The sequence below is a fragment of the Salmo salar genome, chromosome 05 (genome assembly GCF_965601325.2).
Source record: "Salmo salar chromosome 05, fSalSal1, whole genome shotgun sequence".
Classification (NCBI taxonomy): domain Eukaryota; kingdom Metazoa; phylum Chordata; class Actinopteri; order Salmoniformes; family Salmonidae; genus Salmo; species Salmo salar.
Genome location: NC_138295.1, coordinates 39868608 through 39881057, shown reverse-complemented (window position 1 = coordinate 39881057; position 12450 = coordinate 39868608). Strand labels below are relative to the sequence as shown.

At 40.7% G+C, this 12450-nt stretch overlaps 1 protein-coding gene across 2 annotated transcripts in view; it reads left to right on the top strand.

Moving 5' to 3' along the window:
- The first annotated feature begins 1843 nt into the window (after nt 1-1843).
- Nucleotides 1844-12450, top strand: part of ndst1a (N-deacetylase/N-sulfotransferase (heparan glucosaminyl) 1a) — a 98376-nt gene continuing 87769 nt past the window's right edge. For both annotated transcript variants that reach the window (XM_014199896.3, XM_014199895.3), the window contains exon 1: nt 1844-1997. The gene's annotated coding sequence lies outside the window, so the exon portion shown is untranslated. The remainder of the gene's footprint in view (nt 1998-12450) is intronic.

Below are 12450 nucleotides of genomic sequence, written 5' to 3'. Positions count from 1 at the left end.
TGGAATTAATTGAAGATGTGTGTGTGTGTCTATTTATTCTGATCAACTCTCTTACCAAGTATGTAATGGTTTACTCTGCATGCTATTTGCAGCAGGCCCTGTGCGCCTGGTTTTGGAAAACCTCAATTAGCACATTGGAGCTGTAGTTGGGGGATGTTTCAGATTAGAGATGAACACTAATGGAGTCATAACACCCTAACGTTTATATAAGGTCGTGGAAGAGGCTCTCTGCTGAGACACCACATACAGGGATAAGAATAAATCTACAAGCCTAGAGGCTGGAGTATTCTGCTTGGCAGTGCTAAGCACAACAGGCAGGAGGTTGGGCTGAGACAGAGATGGGGTCAACTCTGTGCAATCCCAGACTGTCAATTCAGAAAATATGTTGTTTGAAGTTCATGAAATGGTGATTTTTTTTCGTAAGAGATTATGGGTCATTATTTTGATGAATTTAAATTCATTTCCTGAACTGACTTGAGTAGTTGACCTCTAGGTTGAAGACCTTGGTTGATCTAAACTCTGGACTTGGATGTTGTTCAGATAAAGGCAGTCATGTCCTCTCCTGCCGTGAACTGGCTCACCTATCACTGGGTACAGCAGTCTCCTGTGTTTTCACATGGCACAGGACAGCCACTGTCCCTCCCTCAGAACACATCAATATAGTTTTTAATTATGTACTCATCCGACTACCTCGGTTAATTTATCGATTGCCCCTGTGGCCAGGGTGGATTTTAAATGCCTGATATACTCCCTCATTTAGCCACAGGACACACATAGTATTGACTGAGGACTGCGTCTGCTTCATTTTGGGGAAGACAAAGACAATAAAGTTAACTCTCAGTGTTGACCTCCTTGCCTGTCTTGGACGCCAAATTAGTTGTGTGGTGTTACCCCCCTTGCCCCCCGTCATGAGGTCTGGGTGAGACAGGCAAATCTGTTTGAAGGACGGCTTCGTCCCGGGTTTAGCCCCTCCAAAATCAAATTACAGGCCGCATGTGTCTCAAGGTCAGAGGACATACATGTGTGGTGACTTTATTCCTGTGAAAACTGATCCTGAATCAGTTTTACATTATTTGCTTGTTCAGGGGGATAAAGAGTTTGGAATGAGACATCGGCGTTCAGACAGACACTTATTGTTAGCCCCTCTCTGTTTTAGAGAGAAAGAAGAAAGGTCAAGCCATGGAAAGGTCAAGCCAGTGTTTCCAGCTATTTATTTGCTTAACCTTCAACTTCAAGTCTACAGTTGATGTGATCCTCATTAAATCTCGTATACAAGCAGTATGTTTGTTTTTTGGTCTAGTCTGTCAATATGTTGTCAGCAACCTTGACAGAAATAAGCAATACATGTCCACATAAAACGTGATAAAAATGGCAGACTACTTATACTTATTATTACAGATTACATGTTAATCATAGGTCTGCCATGATTAATATTGAATAATGTTTGCATGAATGCCTCTTCGGTTGGGGTCTTCAATGGTCTGGAGAGCCTCTTGAAATAGTGGGGTGACAATGGTTTGAATTGTGTGATTACTATTTCATTGCAGCCATAATCTCAGTACTTACTTGGCAAGCAGTACTTTAATGAATTTACAGTATATCACACATTTTCAACCAATGTATAAATTAATGAACAGTTAGGAACTATTTCTGAACAATTTTTCATCCGTATTACTAAATAAACAAATTAAAATATTGGGTGGACTACTGGACAGATTGTCCAGAAGATGAGCTAAATATGTAATTTAACTATTCATTTAATGAGATAACGCTGTAACCTGATTAGGGACAATTGATGCCGTGCTGCTGCCCCCTGTCGAACATTGTGGGGCAGTGTTGTATAGCTCTGCAGAAAGAGGGACATTCTGACATTTCTCTCATCAGACAAGTCTGCAAAAACGGGAGAACGGAGCCCGGGTACAGGGAAAGCGAGATGAGGCGTCGTGTTTGCTTTGGTTGAATCCAAGTATTAATTCTACCAGATGCCGATTGAGAAGGTGAGTGTGACAAAGTACATCGTTTTCTGGTGCAAATGTTTTGGTCAAGACGAGCTGATCGCTGTTCAATCGTTCAACTACAAGCCTCGACTGGCTTGCTATCATCCACTCGCCTTGGCGCAGACTGAAAATGCAGCCACAGTTTTGGCCTGAATTTCCCATGAATTGAAAACGAAGCCCGGGTACAGAGTTGAATCTCACAGCAGTTTTTGGCTATTCAATAGTGGTACCAATGAAGGCCATTTGTATGAATTCTAGTCGAAGTTTTCCGCCTGGAATTGTGTCCGGTTGTTTGAATATCTGCATCAAGCAAGTGAAGCCCCGTGATACAACTTCACACAGCAAGAAATTAACTTATTATTGTAACTTTGTGGCCTGTGAGTATCGTTAGGATTGATTGTAACTGTTCAGTAAGTCTACTTACCATTCTGAATGAGTGTAGAGACAGAATCTGAAAACACTGTCGAAATGGGAAAACAACCTGCCGTTGTCTTCATCTTTTGCAATGTTGCCGATTGGAATTATGCGAGAAAAAGTGTACATATATTTCCTTATTTGTATACCTAAAGATGGAGCACTTTGGAGCACCGTTTTTTCTGACTGCACCCAACAATTCATTTTTAATTCAATAACGTTTCACGTGACAGTGGAAAGTTGGTTAAGTAGGCTATGTCCCGCTAGGACTGAGTGATGTGGAGGGAAGGCAGTAGTGATTAGGCTGCTACATCGTTTGTCTAGAAGAGCCTTCCTTCAAAGTAGCCAACTTCAGTATCCACCCTACATAGAATTTGAGAAACTGTAGGCTACATAACATCATTATGGTGATGATATACATGCACATGACTAAGAAGTACAAAGATATATATCATACGTTTACACATGTTGTTATACACACATTTTTCTATTGAGTCAAATGCAGACAGTTTCCACATAGAGAAGTGCCAGTGCATTTTTTTACGGCTGCTGCTGCTATGTGATCAAATCTCAGCAGAACTTCATCCTAATGTGCTGTTATAAAGGCTATGTGAGGCTGTTATAAGCATGTTATAAACATGCTGCTGTGTTGACTAGAATGTAATGTTATTCATGGCTAGTTTAGGCTGATGGGAACCACAGTAGCCCCACAACATACCAGTTCTTGTATTTTTCCATGTCAGTGCCCCTCAAAGCCGTGCTCAGTAGTGATGGGTCGTTCGCGAACGAGTCGGCTCTAAGAGCCGGCTCTTGTAGGTGAACGTTGGGAGCCGGCTTGCATATCAGAAGAGCCGAATCTATTTATAAAAATATTTTAAAAATTAAGATATGAATAATCAAAATATTTAAATGAATAGAATTAACTAATTCAAAGAATGAAAAAATAAATAAAGTAATATAGGCCTAAATGCTCAAGCGCACACATTGGTTCTGACTGTCTGCTCAGACTAACAGCTTCACCTGTTGTTCCTGTCAATCAGACACGCAGTGTCAACCAATGAACCAAAGATGCGTGAGGAAGGGCCGAGCCAACTCACTCACAGTCACACACTTAGCAGCCGAGGAGAGAGAGGAAGGACAACTGTGAAAACAACAGCTGGAAAATGAGTCGGAAGCACAGTAGCATTTAGATGCATTTTAGTAATGTAGACTATGTTAGAGCACAGTGTAGAATTTGCCAAAACAAAATCTCATATAAAGCCGGTTCTATGCACAACCTACACCGGCATATGCGAACTGTGCACCCAACTCTGAAGCTAGCTTTAGCGGAGCTTCGAGAAACTAGCGGGCCTGCTAGTGATAGTGGTGGAGCCTGCACCTCCACATGTGGAGATGTATCCACTCAGTCACGTAGGCCTACTCCGCGACCCACAGCAACGCAGTCTTCTATGGACCAGTGTATGCCAAAGTCTATGTCTGTAGCAAAACAAGGCCAAATTGATATTGCATTGGCTAAAATGATTGCCACCGATTTCCAGCCATTTTCGATCGTGGAGGACAGAGGTTTTAGAAATTATAGCAATAGTCTAAATCCAATGTACACAATTCCAAGCAGGAAAACCCTTTCAAAATCACTTATTCCACAACTGTACGAGAGCACACAGGCTTCAGTGTGGGAAAGAGTCCAAAAAGCTACTGCAGTTTGCCTTACCACTGACTGCTGGAGAGTCCAAGGGAACCACTTCTTACATATCAGTTACATGTCACTTCATTGAAGATTTTTCGATGTCTAGCTGTCTTCTGGACTGCTTTGAGTTCAGCGACAGACACACCTCAGAGAACTTGGCAGAAGAACTGTTGAGAGTGGTCAGAGAATGGCAAGTAGATGGAAAAGTGGTCTGTTGTGTTAGCGACAATGCAGCTAACATAACCAAAGCCATGAAAATGTTTAAATGGACCTATCATCCATGTCTTGCCCACACAATCAACCTGATTGTAAGAGATGCTCTGAAGGTGATGAAGTCCACTCTGGACAAAGTGAAAGCAGCTGTGGAATACATCCACTGGAGCACAGTAGGTGCTGAACAACTAAAGTCTACACAATGCCAGATGGGGCTGCCTGAGCTGAGGCCTGAACAAGACTGCACTACCAGGTGGAATTCAACATTTTATATGTTGAAGTGGTTTCTTGAATCAAAGGATGCCATCGTCTCTACCCTGGCCATTGTCAATGCACCTGTTGATGCTCTGACCCAAGAGGAATGGGAGGTGGTGGAGGGAGGTGTGCAGAGTCCTGGAACCCTTTGAGCAGGTCACTGTGGAGATCAGTGGAGAGAGGTACAGTAAGCAGTTATTACTACATCATTATTTAATCCAGTATTATATATGAGCAGTAGATGCGAATGTAGTATCAGTAGACAAAACATAAACCTGAACTAATAAGTTACTGTTCTCTCTTTTCAGCTGTGTGACAGCCTCAAAAATGATACTCCTGTGTAAGGGTCTGCAGCGAATCACAGCTAGCCTCCAGAGAGAAGCAAATGTGACCACAGGACATGTGACAGAGTTGATGGACACCATATGTTCATCAATGGACAGAAAGTTCCACAGAATGGAATATAACATGTGCTATCAGAAACTGCTGCACTTGACCCCAGGTTTAAGAAGTTAGCCTTCAGCGATGCTAGAGCGATTGATGAGGCTCTTCAAAGAATAACCTCAGCAGCAGGGAGGGATATCCCCAGCAGTCAGCTGGCTCAGGCACCAGGGCAACAGAAAGAAGAGGGATCAGATGGAGCAGAAGCACCAGCAGTAGTGCCACAAATGTCTGCTGTTTGGATGCTGTTTGACGAGAGAGCAACTGGGGATGCAGCACGAAGGAATCCCTCAGCAGATGCCATAATGGAGGTCCAATCCTATTTGGAGGATCTGCAGATCCTCTGAGCTGGTGGAAGAACAAGGCCTCTGTCTACCCACGGCTTACTAAAGTCATGACAGGGAGACTGCATAGTGGCCACATCCATTCCCTCTAAGAGGGTCTTCTCGGAAATGGGACAAATAATTACTGAGAGAAGAAACCGCATCAGCCCCTCAAAAGTGAGGCAGCTTGCATTTCTGAATGCAAATCTACCATAAAAGCAAAATATGGTCAGCATTGCTGTGTGCTGCTGGTTATAACATGGCAATAAAGAAGAGAGAGAAAAGAGGGACCAGTTTAATGTTTTAAGTGGGATGCTGCCGTTTTGCACATTGTTATTTATTTTTCTTTGATATGGTGCAATATTCCATTATTATGTTGTTCAGATTGTATTTGTTTTGAATTGTTACATTTATATGCACTTTGTTTATATACATTAAAAAAGTTATACTTTAAATGCACATGTGTAATAGCATCCTTCATTTTTACATTTATTTCAATTTGTAGGATGCTGCAGTTTTGCAAATTGTTATTTATTTTTCTTTGATATGGTGCAATATTCTATTATGCTGTTCAGATTGTATTCATTTTGAATGGTTAGATTTATATGCACTTTGTTAAATTCAAATGTTTAATTGCATTCTTTTTCATAACAAACCAATGCATTTTTAAATACATTGTGGTTAAGGTAGAGTATGATTTCATTTAATAATTGAATTGTTTTAACACCAATCATAGTCAAACTATCACAAACTGTTTGACTTGAAAAAATACAAAACATATATTTTTTAGCCAAAAGAGCCATCCCTTTTTGGTGAGCTGAGCCGAACGAGCCGGCTCACTGAAAAGAGCCGGAATGCCCATCACTAGTGCTCAGTTTGTGTGGGGGGCCAACCCAGAACCCAGTCTATAGAATAAGAGTGGAACCAGGCAAACTTCCAATATATTAGGTCCACTGACCCTATCCTTCTGCCCCAGCACAAGATTGCTGGCGGCACCCATAGACATGCAGTGGCTGTTCCATAGTACTTCATCCTTTGACTTCTCCCTCTCCATTAGTTTGTCCGCTGTATGCTCTTTGGCCAATTGATTGTAAGGGATGCATTCATTAGATGTTTATATAGGATATTTATTCAGATTAGCCTAATGCTGACAATGTCCAATATGTTGAAATTGGATTCTTGGAAAAGATCAACGGAGTGGCATTCGGTACTGACTGGGAGAATGTCGTAGAAGTAAACACATTTGGACAGTACAATTACAGCACAACCCAGTATTAGTGATTCACCAGATCATATCAGTAAAACCTAGAGGAAAACCTTGAGAGTTGTTTGAATATGAAAAGGCAGAGGTGGGACCAAGTCACTTATTCGAGTCACTAGTAAGTCTAAAGTCACAAGGTCAGAGTCTCAAGTCGAGTCCCAAGTAGAACGGGTCGAGTCAAGTCCAAGTCGTGCATTCTAAGAGCAAGTCAAGTCACAAGTTCAAATCAAGTAAAATAAAAATCTGTATGTGCAATGTCTTGTTCAACTACAAATCTTTGAATATTTATTGAGGGTACCAGACAGCCTTTTTCATTATTTTGTCTAGAACACTTTTTGATTATGTAATAATACATTTTAACAACAAATTCCAAATGCATGCTTCATAAGTAAACTATCAATTTCAAGAAATTTTGACATACCAAAAGACCAGTAGGTCTATGCTAATAATTGTTGCTTGCCCCATTGCTGGTGGGCATGCAAAGTAAACTGTTAATATTCTTGATCACCCCAAAAAATGTAAGCGGCATATTTATTGATGGCAATCCTCTCTCCCTAGAATTTGACGCTTGCACTGCACCCGATACTACACTGAAAAACATGAAGGTTTTAAATGGTTCTTCCTCAGCTCTTAAATGGATACTTTGAATGTACATTTAACTCTTGAATCAACACTAGAAATATTACACACAAAAAAAAATCAACAAGTAAACACTGGCCAATTTGCTGTGTGCTATGAAAGGGACACATCTGCAGGCTTCCATACATTTCAAGTGTCTTTTAGAATTCTGAAGAACCGTAGATGTCAACCCCACACTCAACTCAAAGGTTGTTTATCGGGTAACAGTTCTCCTAAGAACCTTAAAGGGATACTTCGTAATGTTGGCAATGATGCCCTTTATCTACTACCCCAGAGTCAGATGAACTCATGGATACCATTTTTATGCCTCTGTGTCCAGTATGAAGGAAGTTAGATGTAGTTTTGTGAGCCAATGCTAACTAGCATGAGCGCTAACACTAGTTAGCGATTACACTAGTGCTAGTTAGCAACTTCCTTCAAACTGCATGCAGAGACATACAAATGGTATCCATGAGTTCATCTGACTCTGGGGTAGTAGATAAAGGGCATCATTGCCAACATTACGAAGTATCCCTTTAAGGTTCTTAGGAGAACTGTTACCCGATAAACAACCTTTGAGTTGAGTGTGGGGTTGACATCTACGGTTCTTCAGAATTCTAAAAGACACTTGAAATGTATGGAAGCCTGCAGATGTGTCCCTTTCATAGCACACAGCAAATTGGCCAGTGTTTACTTGTTGATTTGTTTGTGTGTAATATTTCTAGTGTTGATTCAAGAGTTAAATGATCACTCAGTGGTTTATTAAAAGAACCCCAGTGTTGGTGTTAATATCCAGTTGAAACAAAACCACGCCCATCGTTATCATATTTCCCAGCATACTCTATTGCAGGTCGATTTCTAGAATTGTTTGTTTCAATATCTGTGTTTTCCCATTTACATACATTGATTGATTAATTAATCTTATGCTACTCAAATATAAATAACAACTTTTTCTAAACTATTCCAATCTGCTACTTGGACTTATTGCACATGCTACTGAAATGGTTGTTCCAGTTTAAATGTTTTAGGTAGCCTCATATCTTAGTCTTCCTAACCCTGGCAGTCATTCTGAATGCAGGTTGCGGATTAATAAAAATTGGATATCCCCACTCTGGCTGGATTCCAATAGGAATTACACATCACTTTGCAAGCCAGCATATACTGTATGTGACTTGCAGGCCTGATGTGGCCTGTAAAACTATGAGTTTCGGGCTATTGTATTAGTAGCAATGGTAATCGAAATTGTTACATTTTTAAAAACAATTTTAAGAAATGCAACAGTTGGACAATTGATGAAAATACTCAAAACTTTTAGAATTTTTATATTTCATCAGAAATTGAATGAATTATAGCACATACAACTTTTCACTGGCACAGACATGGAGTTCAGGGATTCAATCTATTGTCAAATGTAAAAAAAAATGTTTCCTTAGAATGCACACATGTTCTTATTGTATCAGGTTTCTAAAATAATATTTTGTGTTAAAATAAAGAAAATGATGTGCCTAATTTTCTTAAACACACTGGTTGTATTTTCATATATTAATACATTTACATAAAGGGGTGGGACAAGGCTGCAACCACTGCAAAAACATGCTCTGTCTACCCTACCTGCACCGTCTAGACTGCCTCAATAATTAAGCATTTCGCTACACCCGCAATAACATCTACTAAATATGTGTATGTGACCAATACATTTGATTTGAATTACTGTTGTTGTCACATTCCTCTTGCATAATTCAATGTTAATCAAAAGCAGGATAACCTCGGATTAAAAATCAACACGCTGGCTCTAGATTACACCTAATATAAACATACTTTACATTGTTTGTGAGATCAGATATAATATCACTATAATCTGAGTGTTCATTTTTGGAAGTTGCTTTCATTTCAGCGCATCTAATTTGTAAACATTTCAACTCCTATTAAATTATAACTTTTTTAAATTCCACAAAATGAACACCCATCAAATGAAAGTTCCCTTTCTCCTCTTTCTTGTAATGTAAGTGTTGATAAGGTGCGTTAAATCCCAGACTAAGCTTTAGCGTTCTTATAGGTTCAACGGAAGTACAATGTATTGCATTGAACCCATTTCAACCGTTACCGGGGTGTGCTTGACTGGTTATTACAAACATTCCCACAGTCGTAACGTTAACGGGGAAAAAACGACAGGCACAAGCAAGAGTATGAAAGAGTCGGCAGGAGTAAAATGAAAGCAATCAATCCAGAGAGATTTAAGTGACAAGTGGATTTTACACCTCTCAAACACAGGAAATAAATGGCTGAAAAAGAAAGTCCTTGGGTGGGCGAGGCATGCACATTGATAGTATTAGGGTAAAACTAGAAGGCCTTATAAAATATATGTATTGTCTTAAAGAATTTAATTTGAATGACAATCAATTCACTTAGGATCTCACTTGGTGAAGGCCACAGGATGGAAAATGAATGAATGCAACAACATGTCTCTGTCACTAGCAAACACAGTCACGGGTGGTAACTCTAAAATTCACTTAATAGGCACCCTGGGATATATGCAAATAAGGGGGCTTTGACACCAAATTGGTTTGAAGTGTCTTTCTGAACTCTGGTGCATTTACCCCCTTAGTTCAGTACGTTTGGTATGGTGTGAACACATTAGCCACACTCGGGAGCGCACTAAACAATGCACTGTGGTTCGCTCAAAAAGGGTGGTCTCGGTCCGATTCAATTCGTACATGGTGCAGTCAGATCTCTGCAGGTGAGAACGCAGTCCGGACCAAACACAGCAAAAGAACCAGTGTCGCACAGTATTATTGGTTGATTGATTACGAGCATTTGATGAAATGCACGCAGCATCATAATTTGATATCTCTGAAACATTCTGTGAGTAGCAGCTCATTTCTGAATGCATCGGATGCAGATTAGAGGACTATACCAGGGGTAATAGGCTACTGAATATACCCTATTCACATTGCATTTAGAGCGGCTATTGCATTGTTTCATCCCACATGTTGTTTGAAGGTCAAAGCGAAAGTAATATGAAGATTGGGACACGCATTTTTGTCCAATAAACAAATTACTTGCATGGATACCTGGTTTTGTTTAGGGATTTTAATTTGTTTGACGTTTGCCAATGTGTAAACAAACGGACCCCCCAAAAATAAATAACACTATGTAACAAATGATCTAACTCTGAATCGAACAATAGCTCAAAAATATGTGTGAAAACGCCATAAGGCTTAAAACCCTACAGCAGGGCTATTCAATTGCAGGGCTGTAGGGCTGAAACATTCCTGGTTTGGGATTTTTTTATGGTTCTTCAAAGAACCATCCCATTTATGGTTCATTGGTTCCCCTATTGCATTGCTCTCAAGAACCTCATTTGGTTCCAACTTGCACCTTTATTTTTAAGAGTGTAGCTGTAGGCCTACAGCAAATCAGAAATCTGTTCGCGAGCTCAATTGTTTTCAAACCTTTTGACCTGTGACCCCTAAAAAGGAGGGATTCAAAGCTTGTGACCCTCGCGCACGCGCACAGGGCTAACGCCCGCACGATGGCTGCGCCATGTAGCCTGTCATTACAGCCATAAAGCATGATGCATTTTCAAAATGCAAGATACAGATTTTGCGCTGAAAGTCATTCATGTTAGCAGTCAATATCAACTAGGGATATCATGTCACATTGTCACTTCTCTGGAGTCCAGAGCAAGCAGGATCATACGGCCTGGGTTGCAGGATCGAATGGAAAGCATGATATGTGCAGCATTTTTCTTCCTCACAAATATGGTAATTCATTTGCCAGAATATGTTACATCTTCATCCCATAAGTATTGAAGGTAGTGTGATCTTAACGGCTATCTTTAGTGGCTTAGCCAGTACCACCACTGAGGTACAGTGAGGGAAAAAAGTATTTGATCCCCTGCTGATTTTGTACGTTTGCCCACTGACAAAGAAATGATCAGTCTATAATTTTAATGGTAGGTTTATTTGAACAGTGAGAGACAGAATAACAACAAAAAAATCCAGAAAAACGCATGTAAAAAACTTTAGGAAATGATTAGCATTTTAATGAGGGAAATAAGTATTTGACCCCTCTGCAAAACATGACTTAGTACTTGGTGGCAAAACCCTTGTTGGCAATCACAGAGGTCAGAAGTTTCTTGTAGTTGGCCACCAGGTTTGCACACATCTCAGGAGGGATTTTGTCCCACTCCTCTTTGCAGATCTTCTCCAAGTCATTAAGGTTTCGAGGCTGACGTTTGGCAACTCAAACCTTCAGCTCCCTCCACAGATTTTCTATGGGATTAAGGTCTGGAGACTGGCTAGGCCACTCCAGGACCTTAATGTGCTTCTTCTTGAGCCACTCCTTTGTTGCCTTGGTCGTGTGTTTTGGGTCATTGTCATGCTGGAATACCCATCCACGACCCATTTTCAATGCCCTGGCTGACGGAAGGAGGTTCTCACCCAAGATTTGACGATACATGGCCCCGTCCATTGTCCCTTTGATGCGGAGAAGTTGTCCTGTCCCCTTAGCAGAAAAACACCCCCAAAGCATAATGTTTCCACCTCCATGTTTGACATTGGGGATGGTGTTCTTGGGGTCATAGGCAACATTCCTCCTCCTCTAAACACGGCGAGTTGAGTTGATGCCAAAGAGCTCCATTTTGGTCTCATCTGACCACAACACTTTCACCCAGTTGTCCTCTGAATCGTTCAGATGTTCATTGGCAAACTTCAGACGGGCATCTCCCAGGCCGAGGGAGATTGACAGTTCTTTTGTGTTTCTTCCATTTGCGAATAATCGCACCAACTGTTGTCACCTTCTCACCAAGCTGCTTGGGGATGGTCTTGTAGCCCATTCCAGCCTTCTGTAGGTCTACAATCATGTCCCTGACATCCTTGGAGAGCTCTTTGGTCTTGGCCATGGTGGAGAGTTTGGAATCTGATTGATTGATTGCTTCTGTGGACAGGTGTCTTTTATACAGGTAACAAACTGAGATTAGGAGCACCCCCTTTAAGAGTGTGCCCCTAATCTCAGCTCGTTACCTGTATAAAAGACACCTGTGAGCCAGAAATCTTTCTGATTGAGAGGGGGTCAAATACTTTCTTCCCTCAATAAAATGCAAATCAATTTATAACATTTTTGACCTGCGTTTTTCAGGATTTGTTGTTGTTTTTCTGTCTCTCACCGTTCAAATAAACCTACCATTAAAATTATAGACTGATCATGTCTTTGTCAGTGGGCAAATGTACAAAATCAGCA